At 42.2% G+C, this 23,860-nt stretch overlaps 13 non-coding genes across 13 annotated transcripts; all 13 read right to left on the reverse strand.

Annotated features, from left to right (window-relative positions):
- Nucleotides 1-857: 857 nt before the first annotated feature.
- On the reverse strand, nt 858-940 carry TRNAY-AUA (transfer RNA tyrosine (anticodon AUA)). Its single transcript has one exon. It is a non-coding gene; the product is annotated as a tRNA-Tyr (tRNA).
- Nucleotides 941-2,438: 1,498 nt separating this feature from the next.
- Nucleotides 2,439-2,510, reverse strand: TRNAH-GUG (transfer RNA histidin (anticodon GUG)). The gene has a single exon. It is a non-coding gene; the product is annotated as a tRNA-His (tRNA).
- A 1,289-nt stretch (nt 2,511-3,799) lies between these two features.
- TRNAS-AGA (transfer RNA serine (anticodon AGA)) lies at nt 3,800-3,881 on the reverse strand. Its single transcript has one exon. It is a non-coding gene; the product is annotated as a tRNA-Ser (tRNA).
- A 1,498-nt stretch (nt 3,882-5,379) lies between these two features.
- On the reverse strand, nt 5,380-5,451 carry TRNAH-GUG (transfer RNA histidin (anticodon GUG)). The gene has a single exon. It is a non-coding gene; the product is annotated as a tRNA-His (tRNA).
- A 1,289-nt stretch (nt 5,452-6,740) lies between these two features.
- Nucleotides 6,741-6,822, reverse strand: TRNAS-AGA (transfer RNA serine (anticodon AGA)). Its single transcript has one exon. It is a non-coding gene; the product is annotated as a tRNA-Ser (tRNA).
- Nucleotides 6,823-8,321: 1,499 nt separating this feature from the next.
- TRNAH-GUG (transfer RNA histidin (anticodon GUG)) lies at nt 8,322-8,393 on the reverse strand. Its single transcript has one exon. It is a non-coding gene; the product is annotated as a tRNA-His (tRNA).
- Nucleotides 8,394-9,682: 1,289 nt separating this feature from the next.
- Nucleotides 9,683-9,764, reverse strand: TRNAS-AGA (transfer RNA serine (anticodon AGA)). The gene has a single exon. It is a non-coding gene; the product is annotated as a tRNA-Ser (tRNA).
- A 2,860-nt stretch (nt 9,765-12,624) lies between these two features.
- Nucleotides 12,625-12,706, reverse strand: TRNAS-AGA (transfer RNA serine (anticodon AGA)). The gene has a single exon. It is a non-coding gene; the product is annotated as a tRNA-Ser (tRNA).
- Nucleotides 12,707-15,555: 2,849 nt separating this feature from the next.
- Nucleotides 15,556-15,637, reverse strand: TRNAS-AGA (transfer RNA serine (anticodon AGA)). Its single transcript has one exon. It is a non-coding gene; the product is annotated as a tRNA-Ser (tRNA).
- Nucleotides 15,638-18,197: 2,560 nt separating this feature from the next.
- TRNAH-GUG (transfer RNA histidin (anticodon GUG)) lies at nt 18,198-18,269 on the reverse strand. The gene has a single exon. It is a non-coding gene; the product is annotated as a tRNA-His (tRNA).
- A 1,289-nt stretch (nt 18,270-19,558) lies between these two features.
- On the reverse strand, nt 19,559-19,640 carry TRNAS-UGA (transfer RNA serine (anticodon UGA)). Its single transcript has one exon. It is a non-coding gene; the product is annotated as a tRNA-Ser (tRNA).
- Nucleotides 19,641-21,139: 1,499 nt separating this feature from the next.
- TRNAH-GUG (transfer RNA histidin (anticodon GUG)) lies at nt 21,140-21,211 on the reverse strand. The gene has a single exon. It is a non-coding gene; the product is annotated as a tRNA-His (tRNA).
- Nucleotides 21,212-22,500: 1,289 nt separating this feature from the next.
- Nucleotides 22,501-22,582, reverse strand: TRNAS-AGA (transfer RNA serine (anticodon AGA)). The gene has a single exon. It is a non-coding gene; the product is annotated as a tRNA-Ser (tRNA).
- Between the last annotated feature and the right edge of the window lie 1,278 nt (nt 22,583-23,860).

A 23,860-nucleotide genomic window follows, 5' to 3' on the forward strand; every position in this document is an offset into this window, starting at 1 on the left:
GGACTGCATGGTTAGGTTTTTGAGGAATTATTGAAACTGACCTCAGTGACCCATAATCAGAGCTGTGGCTAATGACTGCATGCCTAATTATGATGAAGCAAGCACCATGGCTCGTAGGGGCCCCACAACACACTTTTCTTAGCTCATTGAATTAAAGTATAAACTTCTGCCATGTGTGAGTGGTAAAGGCTTGTTAATTTTGTTGCTTTTCAAATTCACGTCTGACAACAAGACGAAGGAACATTGGGGCATCAGACGCTTTGGAAAGTAGCCACCAACCGCAGAGAAAGAGAGAAAGAGGGAAAAGACAGTATGAGGTGTGGAGAAAACAGCAGCAGGTACAAGGAGCTCAAATGAGATTAATGGCGCCTAAATAGAGCACGTAAAGGAACAGTTACAAATCTAAGAAAAGGGAAAGAAAAGACTAGGAAAAAACACAGAAAGAGCTTGTAGATGAAATTCTCTTCCAGGAACAGCAGGTTAAGAGAAATTACACAGGGAGCAGTTAAGCTTGTAACACGGGGGAGAATAGAAAAGAAAATGCAGTTTTATGAAGTGTGTTTGCCTAATCCAGCTAGCACTTTTATTTTATTTCTCTATTTGCTTCTTTTATTGGTAAAGTAAGTTTCAAGTGCATGCACAGGTATGACCGAGAGAGCCAGGGTATAATAATTTGAAGCGTTTGCACCAGCGCTAATGAAGGACGAGAGTTATAGCAAAGATATGAAAGGGGGAGCGCTAATAAATATGTGATATGGCAATAGTGACACCAAAATAAGCCACCTATTTATAAAACTGACATGGAAGAAATACTAAAGGTTAACTTCTGAAATTGTAGCCGATGTTAAAAAGATTCTCGTTGTCGGCAGGATTCGAACCTGCGCGGGGGAGACCCCAATGGATTTATAGTCCATCGCCTTAACCACTCGGCCACAACAACTGACTGCAAGGTGTGTGCACATAATCTGTATGCAAGTTTTCAAGGTGTCCCACAGCAAATTCCTGATATTCTGCAATGCACTTTTTAAAAATAAGGTTTTTTTCAGCAGGCACATTCTCTCCTAAAAACAAAAATTGCATGCGTATATCTCTAGTTTGGAATACCATAGGCTTGCATGCATACTCTCATGGGTCACTCAAGTTTTTTGGACCCTATTGCACTCTGTTTTCATGCTGCTTTTAGTATATGTCCCATATTAAAGAAGTCTACCATCTTTGAGTATTTGAGGCTCCTTTGTAAGTGCTTTATATTTTTTCCTTGAAGAGCTATATAATAAAGGGGTCCGGGAAGGATTGCATTTATGGAAGATAAAAGAAGGCCCACTTGTCTTACCAAATGCTGTAGAGAAACCTGATGTTTTACTCATGTTATCCTTAGTTCGTTTTTGTTAGACCTTGCATTCTTAAGGTGGTCCCAACCCCACCTTATTGCTTTTCACCTCCGCATTTTGCTGTATCTTTTTGTTGGCCTTAGGACTCTGATCACTTTATCGCTACTAATCAGTGCTGAAGTGCACGTGCTTCTTCCCTAATCATGTGTATAATTGGAGTATACCTGACTGACAGATTAAATTTACTTGAAAGCCCCTTGTAAAGTGGTATACCATATACCCAGGGACTGATTGTGCCGCCCAAAGAAATAGCATTTCAAACCTGTCTCAAGCCTGCTACTGCAGTGCCTGTGCTGCAGTGTACTGCCACTTCGACTTGGCATTTAAAACTACTTGCAAAGCCTTAAACTCCAATTTTATTACATATCAGTAACCCATAAGGTAGGCCCTAGGTAGTCCTAGGGGCATCATGCTATGTAAGTAAAAGGTAAGACATGTACTGTGGTAGTTTGTATGTCCTAGTAGTATCAAACAGTCTATTACATTTTTCACTACTGTGAGGTCTGCCCCTCTCATAGGTTAGCATTGGGTATTCCCTTATACTTTTTGGGGGGTAATTCCATATCAGAGAGGAGAAGCTTTATTTATTTTTGATAAATCCTATCTACTGGTGAGGTTGGATTTAATCTTACTATTGTATAAATGCAATTTTTAGAGAGTGAGCATTTCTCTGCACTTACTGCTCTATTTGCATTGAAACCTGTCTTCGATTGACGTCTGGATTGGGCTGCGAGACAGCTACATATGTGCATTCCCTGTAGACAGCCACAACACAGGTCACTCAACTGCAACTGCATTCATCTGCATTCTGATTGGCCTGGGGGAGAGCTCCGCTCCCCTTACCGCAAATATGTTCAAGAACGATAATTTATGTCAGTAAGTACAGTATACCTACATCTTATAATCATGTGTGTTTAAATAATTTGTTGTTAGATCGTTTAAATATTGAAAAGGATCTGTTTTTAATAGACATTTTACAAAAACAACTGGTACATTTGGGAATTCTGTAAAGGAAAAACCCAACTACCGTGACATTGCCAACCACAATGCCGTGACTCGGATTCGAACCGAGGTTACTGCGGCCACAACGCAGAGTACTAACCACTATACGATCACGGCGAGCTACTTGGGCTCAATAACGTACAGTGACATGAAGAAATTATAATTCGGAACACTCAGGGCTACTCCTGTGATAGGCTGAATGTGTTCATTGCTTCCTCATTCATTATACAAAGGCTTTATCTCCTCAGTGGTTGATAGGCTGAAACCGTTTCCTGGCCGCCTGCTTGTGAACTGGCAGGAGTCAAAGATCACACATACACTGGTGGGCCTGTGATGGGACACCAATGCAGAGAAACACACCTGGCGCAGATATTCTATTCTGTTTATTAGACCTGCATCTCCCCTGTACCTCCTCAAGCCATCTGTATGTGAAGCAAGAAAGAGTTAAGGAACGGTCCATCTACACTTTTATTGGGAGGATGCTGCCGTGAGCTCCTCCCAGCTAATCACACAAACAGCAGTAAAGCAAGATAACTACACAGTTAGGGGGGACTGCATGGTTAGGTTTTTGAGGAATTATTGAAACTGACCTCAGTGACCCATAATCAGAGCTGTGGCTAATGACTGCATGCCTAATTATGATGAAGCAAGCACCATGGCTCGTAGGGGCCCCACAACACACTTTTCTTAGCTCATTGAATTAAAGTATAAACTTCTGCCATGTGTGAGTGGTAAAGGCTTGTTAATTTTGTTGCTTTTCAAATTCACGTCTGACAACAAGACGAAGGAACATTGGGGCATCAGACGCTTTGTAAAGTAGCCACCAACCGCAGAGAAAGAGAGAAAGAGGGAAAAGACAGTATGAGGTGTGGAGAAAACAGCAGCAGGTACAAGGAGCTCAAATGAGATTAATGGCGCCTAAATAGAGCACGTAAAGGAACAGTTACAAATCTAAGAAAAGGGAAAGAAAAGACTAGGAAAAAACACAGAAAGAGCTTGTAGATGAAATTCTCTTCCAGGAACAGCAGGTTAAGAGAAATTACACAGGGAGCAGTTAAGCTTGTAACACGGGGGAGAATAGAAAAGAAAATGCAGTTTTATGAAGTGTGTTTGCCTAATCCAGCTAGCACTTTTATTTTATTTCTCTATTTGCTTCTTTTATTGGTAAAGTAAGTTTCAAGTGCATGCACAGGTATGACCGAGAGAGCCAGGGTATAATAATTTGAAGCGTTTGCACCAGCGCTAATGAAGGACGAGAGTTATAGCAAAGATATGAAAGGGGGAGCGCTAATAAATATGTGATATGGCAATAGTGACACCAAAATAAGCCACCTATTTATAAAACTGACATGGAAGAAATACTAAAGGTTAACTTCTGAAATTGTAGCCGATGTTAAAAAGATTCTCGTTGTTGGCAGGATTCGAACCTGCGCAGGGAGACCCCAATGGATTTCTAGTCCATCGCCTTAACCACTCAGCCACAACAACTGACTGCAAGGTGTGTGCACATAATCTGTATGCAAGTTTTCAAGGTGTCCCACAGCAAATTCCTGATATTCTGCAATGCACTTTTTAAAAATAAGGTTTTTTTCAGCAGGCACATTCTCTCCTAAAAACAAAAATTGCATGCGTATATCTCTAGTTTGGAATACCATAGGCTTGCATGCATACTCTCATGGGTCACTCAAGTTTTTTGGACCCTATTGCACTCTGTTTTCGTGCTGCTTTTAGTATATGTCCCATATTAAAGAAGTCTACCATCTTTGAGTATTTGAGGCTCCTTTGTAAGTGCTTTATATTTTTCCTTGAAGAGCTATATAATAAAGGGGTCCGGGAAGGATTGCATTTATGGAAGATAAAAGAAGGCCCACTTGTCTCACCAAATGCTGTAGAGAAACCTGATGTTTTACTCATGTTATCCTTAGTTCGTTTTTGTTAGACCTTGCATTCTTAAGGTGGTCCCAACCCCACCTTATTGCTTTTCACCTCCGCATTTTGCTGTATCTTTTTGTTGGCCTTAGGACTCTGATCACTTTATCGCTACTAATCAGTGCTGAAGTGCACGTGCTTCTTCCCTAATCATGTGTATAATTGGAGTATACCTGACTGACAGATTTAATTTACTTGAAAGCCCCTTGTAAAGTGGTATACCATATACCCAGGGACTGATTGTGCCGCCCAAAGAAATAGCATTTCAAACCTGTCTCAAGCCTGCTACTGCAGTGCCTGTGCTGCAGTGTACTGCCACTTCGACTTGGCATTTAAAACTACTTGCCAAGCCTTAAACTCCAATTTTATTACATATCAGTAACCCCTAAGGTAGGCCCTAGGTAGTCCTAGGGGCATCATGCTATGCAAGTAAAAGGTAAGACATGTACTGTGGTAGTTTGTATGTCCTAGTAGTATCAAACAGTCTATTACATTTTTCACTACTGTGAGGTCTGCCCCTCTCATAGGTTAGCATTGGGTATTCCCTTATACTTTTTGGGGGGTAATTCCATATCAGAGAGGAGAAGCTTTATTTATTTATTGATAAATCCTATCTACTGGTGAGGTTGGATTTAATCTTACTATTGTATAAATGCCATTTTTAGAGAGTGAGCATTTCTCTGCACTTACTGCTTTATTTGCATTGAAACCTGTCTTCGATTGACGTCTGGATTGGGCTGCGAGACAGCTACATATGTGCATTCCCTGTAGACAGCCACAACACAGGTCACTCAACTGCAACTGCATTCATCTGCATTCTGATTGGCCTGGGGGAGAGCTCCGCTCCCCGTACCGCAAATATGTTCAAGAACGATAATTTATGTCAGTAAGTACAGTATACCTACATCTTATAATCATGTGTGTTTAAATAATTTGTTGTTAGATCGTTTAAATATTGAAAAGGATCTGTTTTTAATAGACATTTTACAAAAACAACTGGTACATTTGGGAATTCTGTAAAGGAAAAACCCAACTGCCGTGACATTGCCAACCACAATGCCGTGACTCGGATTCGAACCGAGGTTGCTGCGGCCACAACGCAGAGTACTAACCACTATACGATCACGGCGAGCTACTTGGGCTCAATAATGTACAGTGACATGAAGAAATTATAATTCGGAACACTCAGGGCTACTCCTGTGATAGGCTGAATGTGTTCATTGCTTCCTCATTCCTTATACAAAGGCTTTATCTCCTCAGTGGTTGATAGGCTGAAACCGTTTCCTGGCCGCCTGCTTGTGAACTGGCAGGAGTCAAAGATCACACATACACTGGTGGGCCTGTGATGGGACACCAATGCAGAGAAACACACCTGGCGCAGATATTCTATTCTGTTTATTAGACCTGCATCTCCCCTGTACCTCCTCAAGCCATCTGTATGTGAAGCAAGAAAGAGTTAAGGAACGGTCCATCTACACTTTTATTGGGAGGATGCTGCCGTGAGCTCCTCCCAGCTAATCACACAAACAGCAGTAAAGCAAGATAACTACACAGTTAGGGGGGACTCCATGGTTAGGTTTTTGAGGAATTATTGAAACTGACCTCAGTGACCCATAATCAGAGCTGTGGCTAATGACTGCATGCCTAATTATGATGAAGCAAGCACCATGGCTCGTAGGGGCCCCACAACACACTTTTCTTAGCTCATTGAATTAAAGTATAAACTTCTGCCATGTGTGAGTGGTAAAGGCTTGTTAATTTTGTTGCTTTTCAAATTCACGTCTGACAACAAGACGAAGGAACATTGGGGCATCAGACGCTTTGGAAAGTAGCCACCAACCGCAGAGAAAGAGAGAAAGAGGGAAAAGACAGTATGAGGTGTGGAGAAAACAGCAGCAGGTACAAGGAGCTCAAATGAGATTAATGGCGCCTAAATAGAGCACGTAAAGGAACAGTTACAAATCTAAGAAAAGGGAAAGAAAAGACTAGGAAAAAACAGAGAAAGAGCTTGTAGATGAAATTCTCTTCCAGGAACAGCAGGTTAAGAGAAATTACACAGGGAGCAGTTAAGCTTGTAACACAGGGGTGAATAGAAAAGAAAATCCAGTTTTATGAAGTGTGTTTGCCTAATCCAGCTAGCACTTTTATTTTATTTCTCTATTTGCTTCTTTTATTGGTAAAGTAAGTTTCAAGTGCATGCACAGGTATGACCGAGAGAGCCAGGGTATAATAATTTGAAGCGTTTGCACCAGCGCTAATGAAGGACGAGAGTTATAGCAAAGATATGAAAGGGGGAGCGATAATAAATATGTGATATGGCAATAGTGACACCAAAATAAGCCACCTATTTATAAAACTGACATGGAAGAAATACTAAAGGTTAACTTCTGAAATTGTAGCCGATGTTAAAAAGATTCTCGTTGTCGGCAGGATTCGAACCTGCGCGGGGAGACCCTAATGGATTTCTAGTCCATCGCCTTAACCACTCGGCCACAACAACTGACTGCAAGGTGTGTGCACATAATCTGTATGCAAGTTTTCAAGGTGTCCCACAGCAAATTCCTGATATTCTGCAATGCACTTTTTAAAAATAATGTTTTTTTCAGCAGGCACATTCTCTCCTAAAAACAAAAATTGCATGCGTATATCTCTAGTTTGGAATACCATAGGCTTGCATGCATACTCTCATGGGTCACTCAAGTTTTTTGGACCCTATTGCACTCTGTTTTTGTGCTGCATTTAGTATATGTCCCATATTAAAGAAGTCTACCATCTTTGAGTATTTGAGGCTCCTTTGTAAGTGCTTTATATTTTTTCCTTGAAGAGCTATATAATAAAGGGGTCCGGGAAGGATTGCATTTATGGAAGATAAAAGAAGGCCCACTTGTCTCACCAAATGCTGTAGAGAAACCTGATGTTTTACTCATGTTATCCTTAGTTCGTTTTTGTTAGACCTTGCATTCTTAAGGTGGTCCCAACCCCACCTTATTGCTTTTCACCTCTGCATTTTGCTGTATCTTTTTGTTGGCCTTAGGACTCTGATCACTTTATCGCTACTAATCAGTGCTGAAGTGCACGTGCTTCTTCCCTAATCATGTGTATAATTGGAGTATACCTGACTGACAGATTTAATTTACTTGAAAGCCCCTTGTAAAGTGGTATACCATATACCCAGGGACTGATTGTGCCGCCCAAAGAAATAGCATTTCAAACCTGTCTCAAGCCTGCTACTGCAGTGCCTGTGCTGCAGTGTACTGCCACTTCTACTTGGCATTTAAAACTACTTGCCAAGCCTTAAACTCCAATTTTATTACATATCAGTAACCCCTAAGGTAGGCCCTAGGTAGTCCTAGGGGCATCATGCTATGTAAGTAAAAGGTAAGACATGTACTGTGGTAGTTTGTATGTCCTAGTAGTATCAAACAGTCTATTACATTTTTCACTACTGTGAGGTCTGCCCCTCTCATAGGTTAGCATTGGGTATTCCCTTATACTTTTTGGGGGGTAATTCCATATCAGAGAGGAGAAGCTTTATTTATTTATTGATAAATCCTATCTACTGGTGAGGTTGGATTTAATCTTACTATTGTATAAATGCCATTTTTAGAGAGTGAGCATTTCTCTGCACTTACTGCTCTATTTGCATTGAAACCTGTCTTCGATTGACGTCTGGATTGGGCTGCGAGACAGCTACATATGTGCATTCCCTGTAGACAGCCACAACACAGGTCACTCAACTGCAACTGCATTCATCTGCATTCTGATTGGCCTGGGGGAGAGCTCCGCTCCCCTTACCGCAAATATGTTCAAGAACGATAATTTATGTCAGTAAGTACAGTATACCTACATCTTATAATCATGTGTGTTTAAATAATTTGTTGTTAGATCGTTTAAATATTGAAAAGGATCTGTTTTTAATAGACATTTTACAAAAACAACTGGTACATTTGGGAATTCTGTAAAGGAAAAACCCAACTGCCGTGACATTGCCAACCACAATGCCGTGACTCGGATTCAAACCGAGGTTACTGCGGCCACAACGCAGAGTACTAACCACTATACGATCACGGCGAGCTACTTGGGCTCAATAACGTACAGTGACATGAAGAAATTATAATTCGGAACACTCAGGGCTACTCCTGTGATAGGCTGAATGTGTTCATTGCTTCCTCATTCCTTATACCAAGGCTTTATCTCCTCAGTGGTTGATAGGCTGAAACCGTTTCCTGGCCGCCTGCTTGTGAACTGGCAGGAGTCAAAGATCACACATACACTGGTGGGCCTGTGATGGGACACCAATGCAGAGAAACACACCTGGCGCAGATATTCTATTCTGTTTATTAGACCTGCATCTCCCCTGTACCTCCTCAAGCCATCTGTATGTGAAGCAAGAAAGAGTTAAGGAACGGTCCATCTACACTTTTATTGGGAGGATGCTGCCGTGAGCTCCTCCCAGCTAATCACACAAACAGCAGTAAAGCAAGATAACTACACAGTTAAGGGGGACTGCATGGTTAGGTTTTTGAGGAATTATTGAAACTGACCTCAGTGACCCATAATCAGAGCTGTGGCTAATGACTGCATGCCTAATTATGATGAAGCAAGCACCATGGCTCGTAGGGGCCCCACAACACACTTTTCTTAGCTCATTGAATTAAAGTATAAACTTCTGCCATGTGTGAGTGGTAAAGGCTTGTTAATTTTGTTGCTTTTCAAATTCACGTCTGACAACAAGACGAAGGAACATTGGGGCATCAGACGCTTTGGAAAGTAGCCACCAACCGCAGAGAAAGAGAGAAAGAGGGAAAAGACAGTATGAGGTGTGGAGAAAACAGCAGCAGGTACAAGGAGCTCAAATGAGATTAATGGCGCCTAAATAGAGCACGTAAAGGAACAGTTACAAATCTAAGAAAAGGGAAAGAAAAGACTAGGAAAAAACAGAGAAAGAGCTTGTAGATGAAATTCTCTTCCAGGAACAGCAGGTTAAGAGAAATTAAACAGGGAGCAGTTAAGCTTGTAACACGGTGGTGAATAGAAAAGAAAATCCAGTTTTATGAAGTGTGTTTGCCTAATCCAGCTAGCACTTTTATTTTATTTCTCTATTTGCTTCTTTTATTGGTAAAGTAAGTTTCAAGTGCATGCACAGGTATGACCGAGAGAGCCAGGGTATAATAATTTGAAGCGTTTGCACCAGCGCTAATGAAGGACGAGAGTTATAGCAAAGATATGAAAGGGGGAGCGATAATAAATATGTGATATGGCAATAGTGACACCAAAATAAGCCACCTATTTATAAAACTGACATGGAAGAAATACTAAAGGTTAACTTCTGAAATTGTAGCCGATGTTAAAAAGATTCTCGTTGTCGGCAGGATTCGAACCTGCGCGGGGAGACCCTAATGGATTTCTAGTCCATCGCCTTAACCACTCGGCCACAACAACTGACTGCAAGGTGTGTGCACATAATCTGTATGCAAGTTTTCAAGGTGTCCCACAGCAAATTCCTGATATTCTGCAATGCACTTTTTAAAAATAAGGTTTTTTTCAGCAGGCACATTCTCTCCTAAAAACAAAAATTGCATGCGTATATCTCTAGTTTGGAATACCATAGGCTTGCATGCATACTCTCATGGGTCACTCAAGTTTTTTGGACCCTATTGCACTCTGTTTTCGTGCTGCTTTTAGTATATGTCCCATATTAAAGAAGTCTACCATCTTTGAGTATTTGAGGCTCCTTTGTAAGTGCTTTATATTTTTTCCTTGAAGAGCTATATAATAAAGGGGTCCGGAAAGGATTGCATTTATGGAAGATAAAAGAAGGCCCACTTGTCTCACCAAATGCTGTAGAGAAACCTGATGTTTTACTCATGTTATCCTTAGTTCGTTTTTGTTAGACCTTGCATTCTTAAGGTGGTCCCAACCCCACCTTATTGCTTTTCACCTCCGCATTTTGCTGTATCTTTTTGTTGGCCTTAGGACTCTGATCACTTTATCGCTACTAATCAGTGCTGAAGTGCACGTGCTTCTTCCCTAATCATGTGTATAATTGGAGTATACCTGACTGACAGATTTAATTTACTTGAAAGCCCCTTGTAAAGTGGTATACCATATACCCAGGGACTGATTGTGCCGCCCAAAGAAATAGCATTTCAAACCTGTCTCAAGCCTGCTACTGCAGTGCCTGTGCTGCAGTGTACTGCCACTTCGACTTGGCATTTAAAACTACTTGCCAAGCCTTAAACTCCAATTTTATTACATATCAGTAACCCCTAAGGTAGGCCCTAGGTAGTCCTAGGGGCATCATGCTATGTAAGTAAAAGGTAAGACATGTACTGTGGTAGTTTGTATGTCCTAGTAGTATCAAACAGTCTATTACATTTTTCACTACTGTGAGGTCTGCCCCTCTCATAGGTTAGCATTGGGTATTCCCTTATACTTTTTGGGGGGTAATTCCATATCAGAGAGGAAAAGCTTTATTTATTTATTGATAAATCCTATCTACTGGTGAGGTTGGATTTAATCTTACTATTGTATAAATGCCATTTTTAGAGAGTGAGCATTTCTCTGCACTTACTGCTCTATTTGCATTGAAACCTGTCTTCGATTGACGTCTGGATTGGGCTGCGAGACAGCTACATATGTGCATTCCCTGTAGACAGCCACAACACAGGTCACTCAACTGCAACTGCATTCATCTGCATTCTGATTGGCCTGGGGGAGAGCTCCGCTCCCCTTACCGCAAATATGTTCAAGAACGATAATTTATGTCAGTAAGTACAGTATACCTACATCTTATAGTCATGTGTGTTTGAATAATTTGTTGTTAGATCGTTTAAATATTGAAAAGGATCTGTTTTTAATAGACATTTTACAAAAACAACTGGTACATTTGGGAATTCTGTAAAGGAAAAACCCAACTGCCGTGACATTGCCAACCACAATGCCGTGACTCAGATTCGAACCGAGGTTGCTGCGGCCACAACGCACAGTACTAACCACTATACGATCACGGCGAGCTACTTGGGCTCAATAACGTACAGTGACATGAAGAAATTATAATTCGGAACACTCAGGGCTACTCCTGTGATAGGCTGAATATGTTCATTGCTTCCTCATTCCTTATACAAAGGCTTTATCTCCTCAGTGGTTGATAGGCTGAAACCGTTTCCTGGCCGCCTGCTTGTGAACTGGCAGGAGTCAAAGATCACACATACACTGGTGGGCCTGTGATGGGACACCAATGCCGAGAAACACACCTGGCGCAGATATTCTATTCTGTTTAATAGACCTGCATCTCCCCTGTACCTCCTCAAGCCATCTGTATGTGAAGCAAGAAAGAGTTAAGGAACGGTCCATCTACACTTTTATTGGGAGGATGCTGCTGTGAGCTCCTCCCAGCTAATCACACAAACAGCAGTAAAGCAAGATAACTACACAGTTAGGGGGGACTGCATGGTTAGGTTTTTGAGGAATTATTGAAACTGACCTCAGTGACCCATAATCAGAGCTGTGGCTAATGACTGCATGCCTAATTATGATGAAGCAAGCACCATGGCTCGTAGGGGCCCCACAACACACTTTTCTTAGCTCATTGAATTAAAGTATAAACTTCTGCCATGTGTGAGTGGTAAAGGCTTGTTAATTTTGTTGCTTTTCAAATTCACGTCTGACAACAAGACGAAGGAACATTGGGGCATCAGACGCTTTGGAAAGTAGCCACCAACCGCAGAGAAAGAGAGAAAGAGGGAAAAGACAGTATGAGGTGTGGAGAAAACAGCAGCAGGTACAAGGAGCTCAAATGAGATTAATGGCGCCTAAATAGAGCACGTAAAGGAACAGTTACAAATCTAAGAAAAGGGAAAGAAAAGACTAGGAAAAAACACAGAAAGAGCTTGTAGATGAAATTCTCTCCCAGGAACAGCAGGTTAAGAGAAATTACACAGGGAGCAGTTAAGCTTGTAACACGGGGGAGAATAGAAAAGAAAATGCAGTTTTATGAAGTGTGTTTGCCTAATCCAGCTAGCACTTTTATTTTATTTCTCTATTTGCTTCTTTTATTGGTAAAGTAAGTTTCAAGTGCATGCACAGGTATGACCGAGAGAGCCAGGGTATAATAATTTGAAGCGTTTGCACCAGCGCTAATGAAGGACGAGAGTTATAGCAAAGATATGAAAGGGGGAGCGATAATAAATATGTGATTTGGCAATAGTGACACCAAAATAAGCCACCTATTTATAAAACTGACATGGAAGAAATACTAAAGGTTAACTTCTGAAATTGTAGCCGATGTTAAATAGATTCTCGTTGTCGGCAGGATTCGAACCTGCGCAGGGATACCCCAATGGATTTCTAGTCCATCGCCTTAACCACTCGGCCACAACAACTGACTGTAAGGTGTGTGCACATAATCTGTATGCAAGTTTTCAAGGTGTCCCACAGCAAATTCCTGATATTCTGCAATGCACTTTTTAAAAATAATGTTTTTTTCAGCAGGCACATTCTCTCCTAAAAACAAAAATTGCATGCGTATATCTCTAGTTTGGAATACCATCGGCTTGCATGCATACTCTCATGGGTCACTCAAGTTTTTTGGACCCTATTGCACTCTGTTTTCGTGCTGCTTTTAGTATATGTCCCATATTAAAGAAGTCTACCATCTTTGAGTATTTGAGGCTCCTTTGTAAGTGCTTTATATTTTTTCCTTGAAGAGCTATATAATAAAGGGGTCCGGGAAGGATTGCATTTATGGAAGATAAAAGAAGGGCCACTTGTCTCACCAAATGCTGTAGAGAAACCTGATGTTTTACTCATGTTATCCTTAGTTCGTTTTTGTTAGACCTTGCATTCTTAAGGTGGTCCCAACCCCACCTTATTGCTTTTCACCTCCGCATTTTGCTGTATCTTTTTGTTGGCCTTAGGACTCTGATCACTTTATCGCTACTAATCAGTGCTGAAGTGCACGTGCTTCTTCCCTAATCATGTTTATAATTGGTGAATACCTGACTGACAGATTTAATTTACTTGAAAGCCCCTTGTAAAGTGGTATACCATATACCCAGGGACTGATTGTGCCGCCCAAAGAAATAGCATTTCAAACCTGTCTCAAGCCTGCTACTGCAGTGCCTGTGCTGCAGTGTACTGCCACTTCGACTTGGCATTTAAAACTACTTGCCAAGCCTTAAACTCCAATTTTAATACATATCAGTAACCCCTAAGGTAGGCCCTAGGTAGTCCTAGGGGCATCATGCTATGTAAGTAAAAGGTAAGACATGTACTGTGGTAGTTTGTATGTCCTAGTAGTATCAAACAGTCTATTACATTTTTCACTACTGTGAGGTCTGCCCCTCTCATAGGTTAGCATTGGGTATTCCCTTATACTTTTTGGGGGGTAATTCCATATCAGAGAGGAGAAGCTTTATTTATTTATTGATAAATCCTATCTACTGGTGATGTTGGATTTAATCTTACTATTGTATAAATGCCATTTTTAGAGAGTGAGCATTTCTCTGCACTTACTGCTCTATTTGCATTGAAACCTGTCTTCGATTGACGTCTGGATTGGGCTGCGAGACAGCTACATATGTGCATTCCCTGTAGACAGCCACAACACAGGTCACTCAACTGCAACTGCATTCATCTGCATTCTGATTGGCCTGGGGGAGAGCTCCGCTCCCCTTACCGCAAATATGTTCAAGAATGATAATTTATGTCAGTAAGTGCAGTATACCTACATCTTATAATCATGTGTGTTTAAATAATTTGTTGTTAGATCGTTTAAATATTGAAAAGGATCTGTTTTTAATAGACATTTTACAAAAACAACTGGTACATTTGGGAATTCTGTAAAAGAAAAACCCAACTGCCGTGACATTGCCAACCACAATGCCGTGACTCGGATTCGAAACGAGGTTGCTGCGGCCACAACGCAGAGTACTAACCACTATACGATCACGGCGAGCTACTTGGGCTCGATAACGTACAGTGACATGAAGAAATTATAATTCGGAACACTCAGGGCTACTCCTGTGATAGGCTGAATGTGTTCATTGCTTCCTCATTCCTTATACAAAGGCTTTATCTCCTCAGTGGTTGATAGGCTGAAACCGTTTCCTGGCAGCCTGCTTGTGAACTGGCAGGAGTCAAAGATCACACATACACTGGTGGGCCTGTGATGGGACACCAATGCAGAGAAACACACCTGGCGCAGATATTCTATTCTGTTTATTAGACCTGCATCTCCCCTGTACCTCCTCAAGCCATCTGTATGTGAAGCAAGAAAGAGTTAAGGAACGGTCCATCTACACTTTTATTGGGAGGATGCTGCCGTGAGCTCCTCCCAGCTAATCACACAAACAGCAGTAAAGCAAGATAACTACACAGTTAGGGGGGACTGCATGGTTAGGTTTTTGAGGAATTATTGAAACTGACCTCAGTGACCCATAATCAGATCTGTGGCTAATGACTGCATGCCTAATTATGATGAAGCAAGCACCATGGCTCGTAGGGGCCCAACAACACACTTTTCTTAGCTCATTGAATTAAAGTATAAACTTCTGCCATGTGTGAGTGGTAAAGGCTTGTTAATTTTGTTGCTTTTCAAATTCACGTCTGACAACAAGACGAAGGAACATTGGGGCATCAGACGCTTTGGAAAGTAGCCACCAACCGCAGAGAAAGAGAGAAAGATGGAAAAGACAGTATGAGGTGTGGAGAAAACAGCAGCAGGTACAAGGAGCTCAAATGAGATTAATGGCGCCTAAATAGAGCACGTAAAGGAGCAGTTACAAATCTAAGAAAAGACTAGGAAAAAACACAGAAAGAGCTTGTAGATGAAATTCTCTTCCAGGAACAGCAGGTTAAGAGAAATTACACAGGGAGCAGTTAAGCTTGTAACACGGGGGAGAATAGAAAAGAAAATGCAGTTTTATGAAGTGTGTTTGCCTAATCCAGCTAGCACTTTTATTTTATTTCTCTATTTGCTTCTTTTATTGGTAAAATAAGTTTCAAGTGCATGCACAGGTACGACCGAGAGAGCCAGGGTATAATAATTTGAAGCGTTTGCACCAGCGCTAATGAAGGACGAGAGTTATAGCAAAGATATGAAAGGGGGAGCGATAATAAATATGTGATATGGCAATAGTGACACCAAAATAAGCCACCTATTTATAAAACTGACATGGAAGAAATACTAAAGGTTAACTTCTGAAATTGTAGCCGATGTTAAAAAGATGCTTGTTGTCGGCAGGATTCGAACCTGCGCAGGGAGACCCCAATGGATTTCTAGTCCATCGCCTTAACCACTCGGCCACAACAACTGACAGCAAGGTGTGTGCACGTAATCTTTATGCAAGTTTTCAAGGTGTCCCACAGCAAATTCCTGATATTCTGCAATGCACTTTTTAAAAATAATGTTTTTTTCAACAGGCACATTCTCTCCTAAAAACAAAAATTGCATGCGTATATCTCTAGTTTGGAATACCATAGGCTTGCATGCATACTCTCATGGGTCACTCAAGTTTTTTGGACCCTATTGCACTCTGTTTTCGTGCTGCTTTTAGTATATGGCCCATATTACAGAAGTCTACCATCTTTGAGTATTTGAGGCTCCTTTGTAAGTGCTTTATATTTTTTCCTTGAAGAGCTATATAATAAAGGGGTCCGGGAAGGATTGCATTTATGGAAGATAAAAGAAGGCCCACTTGTCTCACCAAATGCTGTAGAGAAACCTGATGTTTTACTCATGTTATCCTTAGTTCGTTTTTGTTAGACCTTGCATTCTTAAGGTGGTCCCAACCCCACCTTATTGCTTTTCACCTCCGCATTTTGCTGTATCTTTTTGTTGGCCTTAGGACTCTGATCACTTTATCGCTACTAATCAGTGCTGAAGTGCACGTGCTTCTTCCCTAATCATGTGTATAATTGGAGTATACCTGACTGACAGATTTAATTTACTTGAAAGCCCCTTGTAAAGTGGTATACCATATACCCAGGGACTGATTGTGCCGCCCAAAGAAATAGCATTTCAAACCTGTCTCAAGCCTGCTACTGCAGTGCCTGTGCTGCAGTGTACTGCCACTTCGACTTGGCATTTAAACCTACTTGCCAAGCCTTAAACTCCAATTTTATTACATATCAGTAACCCCTAAGGTAGGCCCTAGGTAGTCCTAGGGGCATCATGCTTTGTAAGTAAAAGGTAAGACATGTACTGTGGTAGTTTGTATGTCCTAGTAGTATCAAGCAGTCTATTACATTTTTCACTACTGTGAGGTCTGCCCCTCTCATAGGTTAGCATTGGGTATTTCCTTATACTTTTTGGGGGGTAATTCCATATCAGAGAGGAGAAGCTTTATTTATTTATTGATAAATCCTATCTACTGGTGAGGTTGGATTTAATCTTACTATTGTATAAATGCCATTTTTAGAGAGTGAGCATTTCTCTGCACTTACTGCTCTATTTGCATTGAAACCTGTCTTCGATTGACGTCTGGATTTGGCTGCGAGACAGCTACATATGTGCATTCCCTGTAGACAGCCACAACACAGGTCACTCAACAGCATCTGCATTCATCTGCATTCTGATTGGCCTGGGGGAGAGCTCCGCTCCCCTTACCGCAAATATGTTCAAGAACGATGTTAGACGGACCGGGAGGGTCGGCCGAGGTTACGGGGAGAGGTCTCCAGGGAGAGCCGTCTCCAACGACTGTACAGATAAGTAACTTCCCCCCCACAGACGGACACCACACAAGGTTGAAGGTTAACGAGACTTTATATGCAATTCTTAGGTTACGAGGATGTATACAAGGAGGTCTGGACTCAGGGGTCCCCTCGGTTCTAGTCTCTGGTTTAGGAAAGGGGTAGCGGGACAGTCTTAGTTACCAATGAGTACAAAATAGCTCTCAATCCTCGAGCTCGGCGTTCTAGATGATCGGGCCGTGGAGGAGCCAAGCAGGTCCCGAGATGGATGAAGGAAGGACGACGGTCCGCGGCGGAGCCTGCAGGTCCCGGTGGAAGATGACGGTTACAACGGTCCGCGGCCACGCCAGCAGATCCCGACGACGATGAAGGATGAAGGTTACGACGGCTGTGGCAGCGCCAACAGGCAGGACGATGGTGCACAGGACAGAGCTATGGCAGCGCCAGTAGTCCGTCCAGGATGAGTTCCTCTTTACGTCTCTCGACTCCAAGATACAACTGCCTTCCTGCTCTGGAGCTGCCCCAGTTATAGGGCTGGCGTGCTTTGATGTCCGGACCCTCGCACTTGGAGGTCGGGAGGTCCGGGATGGGGGAGTCCAGACACCCAGCAGGGGGGTGGAGCCAGCGCCCGGGGAGGCGATGGGCGAGCGGCACTTGGTGGGGGAGAGCCATTGGCACCTCTTTCTCCCATGGACTTGCCAAGTAGCCCGCTCACCTCCTGGGTGGAGGGTGGTGCCGGAATGTCTGAGGCCGGGCCAGGCCCAGGGTTGAGGTCGATCGGGGGCCAGGCGGCCTCGTGGTGGAGTGTCCAAGATGGCGCCCCAGGCTGGGCGCGTGGGCCGGCAGTGGATCGGACCCTCGGGGTCGGCAGGCTCGAGGGCAGGGGTCCCTGAGGGGACGGAGGACGTGCAATGGTGGTGTGTGGTACTTGCGGGACTGGGCTCAGGCCTGGTTGGGCCGGGGGAGAGCGGCCCTTCATGTGGCCTGTCCAACAAACGATAATTTATGTCAGTAAGTACAGTATACCTACATCTTATAATCATGTGTGTTTAAATAATTTGTTGTTAGATCGTTTAAATATTGAAAAGGATCTGTTTTTAATAGACATTTTACAAAAACAACTGGTACATTTGGGAATTCTGTAAAGGAAAAACCCAACTGCCGTGACATTGCCAACCACAATGCCGTGACTCGGATTCGAACCGAGGTTGCTGCGGCCACAACGCAGAGTACTAACCACTATACGATCACGGCGAGCTACTTGGGCTCAATAACGCACAGTGACATGAAGAAATTATAATTCGGAACACTCAGGGCTACTCCTGTGATATTCTGAATGTGTTCATTGCTTCCTCATTCCTTATACAAAGGCTTTATCTCCTCAGTGGTTGATAGGCTGAAACCGTTTCCTGGCCGCCTGCTTGTGAACTGGCAGGAGTCAAAGATCACACATACACTGGTGGGCCTGTGATGGGACACCAATGCAGAGAAACACACCTGGCGCAGATATTCTATTCTGTTTATTAGACCTGCATCTCCCCTGTACCTCCTCAAGCCATCTATATGTGAAGCAAGAAAGAGTTAAGGAACGGTCCATCTACACTTTTATTGGGAGGATGCTGCCGTGAGCTCCTCCCAGCTAATCACACAAACAGCAGTAAAGCAAGATAACTACACAGTTAGGGGGGACTGCATGGTTAGGTTTTTGAGGAATTATTGAAACTGACCTCAGTGACCCATAATCAGAGCTTTGGCTAATGACTGCATGCCTAATTATGATGAAGCAAGCACCATGGCTCGTAGGGGCCCCACAACACACTTTTCTTAGCTCATTGAATTAAAGTATAAACTTCTGCCATGTGTGAGTGGTAAAGGCTTGTTAATTTTGTTGCTTTTCAAATTTACGTCTGACAACAAGACGAAGGAACATTGGGGCATCAGACGCTTTGGAAAGTAGCCACCAACCGCAGAGAAAGAGAGAAAGAGGGAAAAGACAGTATGAGGTGTGGAGAAAACAGCAGCAGAGGCAAGGAGCTCAAATGAGATTAATGGCGCCTAAATAGAGCACGTAAAGGAACAGTTACAAATCTAAGAAAAGGGAAAGAAAAGACTAGGAAAAAACACAGAAAGAGCTTGTAGATGAAATTCTCTTCCAGGAACAGCAGGTTAAGAGAAATTACACAGGGAGCAGTTAAGCTTGTAACACGGGGGAGAATAGAAAAGAAAATGCAGTTTTATGAAGTGTGTTTGCCTAATCCAGCTAGCACTTTTATTTTATTTCTCTATTTGCTTCTTTTATTGGTAAAGTAAGTTTCAAGTGCATGCACAGGTATGACCGAGAGAGCCAGGGTATAATAATTTGAAGCGTTTGCACCAGCGCTAATGAAGGACGAGAGTTATAGCAAAGATATGAAAGGGGGAGCGATAATAAATATGTGATATGGCAATAGTGACACCAAAATAAGCCACCTATTTATAAAACTGACATGGAAGAAATACTAAAGGTTAACTTCTGAAATTGTAGCCGATGTTAAAAAGATTCTCGTTGTCGGCAGGATTCGAACCTGCGCGGGGAGACCCCAATGGATTTCAAGTCCATCGCCTTAACCACTCGGCCACAACAACTGACTGCAAGGTGTGTGCACATAATCTGTATGCAAGTTTTCAAGGTGTCCCACAGCAAATTCCTGATATTCTGCAATGCACTTTTTAAAAATAAGGTTTTTTTCAGCAGGCACATTCTCTCCTAAAAACAAAAATTGCATGCGTATATCTCTAGTTTGGAATACCATAGGCTTGCATGCATACTCTCATGGGTCACTCAAGTTTTTTGGACCCTATTGCACTCTGTTTTCGTGCTGCTTTTAGTATATGTCCCATATTAAAGAAGTCTACCATCTTTGAGTATTTGAGGCTCCTTTGTAAGTGTTTTATATTTTTTCCTTGAAGAGCTATATAATAAAGGGGTCCGGGAAGGATTGCATTTATGGAAGATAAAAGAAGGCCCACTTGTCTCACCAAATGCTGTAGAGAAACCTGATGTTTTACTCATGTTATCCTTAGTTCGTTTTTGTTAGACCTTGCATTCTTAAGGTGGTCCCAACCCCACCTTATTGCTTTTCACCTCCGCATTTTGCTGTATCTTTTTGTTGGCCTTAGGACTCTGATCACTTTATTGCTACTAATCAGTGCTGAAGTGCACGTGCTTCTTCCCTAATCATGTGTATAATTGGAGTATACCTGACTGACAGATTTAATTTACTTGAAAGCCCCTTGTAAAGTGGTATACCATATACCCAGGGACTGATTGTGCCGCCCAAAGAAATAGCATTTCAAACCTGTCTCAAGCCTGCTACTGCAGTGCCTGTGCTGCAGTGTACTGCCACTTCGACTTGGCATTTAAAACTACTTGCCAAGCCTTAAACTCCAATTTTATTACATATCAGTAACCCCTAAGGTAGGCCCTAGGTAGTCCTAGGGGCATCATGCTATGTAAGTAAAAGGTAAGACATGTACTGTGGTAGTTTGTATGTCCTAGTAGTATCAAACAGTCTATTACATTTTTCACTACTGTGAGGTCTGCCCCTCTCATAGGTTAGCATTGGGTATTCCCTTATACTTTTTGGGGGGTAATTCCATATCAGAGAGGAGAAGCTTTATTTATTTATTGATAAATCCTATCTACTGGTGAGGTTGGATTTAATCTTACTATTGTATAAATGCCATTTTTAGAGAGTGAGCATTTCTCTGCACTTACTGCTCTATTTGCATGAAAACCTGTCTTCAATTGACGTCTGGATTGGGCTGCGAGACAGCTACATATGTGCATTCCCTGTAGACAGCCACAACACAGGTCACTCAACTGCAACGGCATTCATCTGCATTCTGATTGGCCTGGGGGAGAGCTCCGCTCCCCTTACCGCAAATATGTTCAAGAATGATAATTTATGTCAGTAAGTACAGTATACCTACATCTTATAATCATGTGTGTTTAAATAATTTGTTGTTAGATCGTTTAAATATTGAAAAGGATCTGTTTTTAATAGACATTTTACAAAAACAACTGGTACATTTGGGAATTCTGTAAAGGAAAAACCCAACTGCCGTGACATTGCCAACCACAATGCCGTAACTCGGATTCGAACCGAGATTGCTGCGGCCACAACGCAGAGTACTAACCACTATACGATCACGGCGAGCTACTTGGGCTCAATAACGCACAGTGACATGAAGAAATTATAATTCGGAACACTCAGGGCTACTCCTGTGATAGGCTGAATGTGTTCATTGCTTCCTCATTCCTTATACAAAGGCTTTATCTCCTCAGTGGCTGATAGGCTGAAACCGTTTCCTGGCCGCCTGCTTGTGAACTGGCAGGAGTCAAAGATCACACATACACTGGTGGGCCTGTGATGGGACACCAATGCAGAGAAACACACCTGGCGCAGATATTCTATTCTGTTTATTAGACCTGCATCTCCCCTGTACCTCCTCAAGCCATCTGTATGTGAAGCAAGAAAGAGTTAAGGAACGGTCCATCTACACTTTTATTGGGAGGATGCTGCCGTGAGCTCCTCCCAGCTAATCACACAAACAGCAGTAAAGCAAGATAACTACACAGTTAGGGGGGACTGCATGGTTAGGTTTTTGAGGAATTATTGAAACTGACCTCAGTGACCCATAATCAGAGCTGTGGCTAATGACTGCATGCCTAATTATGATGAAGCAAGCACCATGGCTCGTAGGGGCCCAACAACACACTTTTCTTAGCTCATTGAATTAAAGTATAAACTTCTGCCATGTGTGAGTGGTAAAGGCTTGTTAATTTTGTTGCTTTTCAAATTCACGTCTGACAACAAGACGAAGGAACATTGGGGCATCAGACGCTTTGGAAAGTAGCCACCAACCGCAGAGAAAGAGAGAAAGATGGAAAAGACAGTATGAGGTGTGGAGAAAACAGCAGCAGGTACAAGGAGCTCAAATGAGATTAATGGCGCCTAAATAGAGCACGTAAAGGAGCAGTTACAAATCTAAGAAAAGGGAAAGAAAAGACTAGGAAAAAACACAGAAAGAGCTTGTAGATGAAATTCTCTTCCAGGAACAGCAGGTTAAGAGAAATTACACAGGGAGCAGTTAAGCTTGTAACACGGGGGAGAATAGAAAAGAAAATGCAGTTTTATGAAGTGTGTTTGCCTAATCCAGCTAGCACTTTTATTTCATTTCTCTATTTGCTTCTTTTATTGGTAAAGTAAGTTTCAAGTGCATGCACAGGTATGACCGAGAGAGCCAGGGTATAATAATTTGAAGCGTTTGCACCAGCGCTAATGAAGGACGAGAGTTATAGCAAAGATATGAAAGGGGGAGCGATAATAAATATGTGATATGGCAATAGTGACACCAAAATAAGCCACCTATTTATAAAACTGACATGGAAGAAATACTAAAGGTTAACTTCTGAAATTGTAGCCGATGTTAAAAAGATTCTTGTTGTCGGCAGGATTCGAACCTGCGCAGGGAGACCCCAATGGATTTCTAGTCCATCGCCTTAACCACTCGGCCACAACAACTGACTGCAAGGTGTGTGCACGTAATCTTTATGCAAGTTTTCAAGGTGTCCCACAGCAAATTCCTGATATTCTGCAATGCACTTTTTAAAAATAATGTTTTTTTCAACAGGCACATTCTCTCCTAAAAACAAAAATTGCATGCGTATATCTCTAGTTTGGAATACCATAGGCTTGCATGCATACTCTCATGGGTCACTCAAGTTTTTTGGACCCTATTGCACTCTGTTTTCGTGCTGCTTTTAGTATATGGCCCATATTACAGAAGTCTACCATCTTTGAGTATTTGAGGCTCCTTTGTAAGTGCTTTATATTTTTTCCTTGAAGAGCTATATAATAAAGGGGTCCGGCAAGGATTGCATTTATGGAAGATAAAAGAAGGCCCACTTGTCTCACCAAATGCTGTAGAGAAACCTGATGTTTTACTCATGTTATCCTTAGTTCGTTTTTGTTAGACCTTGCATTCTTAAGGTGGTCCCAACCCCACCTTATTGCTTTTCACCTCCGCATTTTGCTGTATCTTTTTGTTGGCCTTAGGACTCTGATCACTTTATCGCTACTAATCAGTGCTGAAGTGCACGTGCTTCTTCCCTAATCATGTGTATAATTGGCGTATACCTGACTGACAGATTTAATTTACTTGAAAGCCCCTTGTAAAGTGGTATACCATATACCCAGGGACTGATTGTGCCGCCCAAAGAAATAGCATTTCAAACCTGTCTCAAGCCTGCTACTGCAGTGCCTGTGCTGCAGTGTACTGCCACTTCGACTTGGCATTTAAACCTACTTGCCAAGCCTTAAACTCCAATTTTATTACATATCAGTAACCCCTAAGGTAGGCCCTAGGTAGTCCTAGGGGCATCATGCTATGTAAGTAAAAGGTAAGACATGTACTGTGGTAGTTTGTATGTCCTAGTAGTATCAAGCAGTCTATTACATTTTTCACTACTGTGAGGTCTGCCCCTCTCATAGGTTAGCATTGGGTATTCCCTTATACTTTTTGGGGGGTAATTCCATATCAGAGAGGAGAAGCTTTATTTATTTATTGATAAATCCTATCTTCTGGTGAGGTTGGATTTAATCTTACTATTGTATAAATGCCATTTTTAGAGAGTGAGCATTTCTCTGCACTTACTGCTCTATTTGCATTGAAACCTGTCTTCGATTGACGTCTGGATTTGGCTGCGAGACAGCTACATATGTGCATTCCCTGTAGACAGCCACAACACAGGTCACTCAACAGCATCTGCATTCATCTGCATTCTGATTGGCCTGGGGGAG

Source organism: Lissotriton vulgaris, chromosome 1_1, assembly GCF_964263255.1.
Source record: "Lissotriton vulgaris chromosome 1_1, aLisVul1.2, whole genome shotgun sequence".
Classification (NCBI taxonomy): Eukaryota; Metazoa; Chordata; class Amphibia; order Caudata; family Salamandridae; genus Lissotriton; species Lissotriton vulgaris.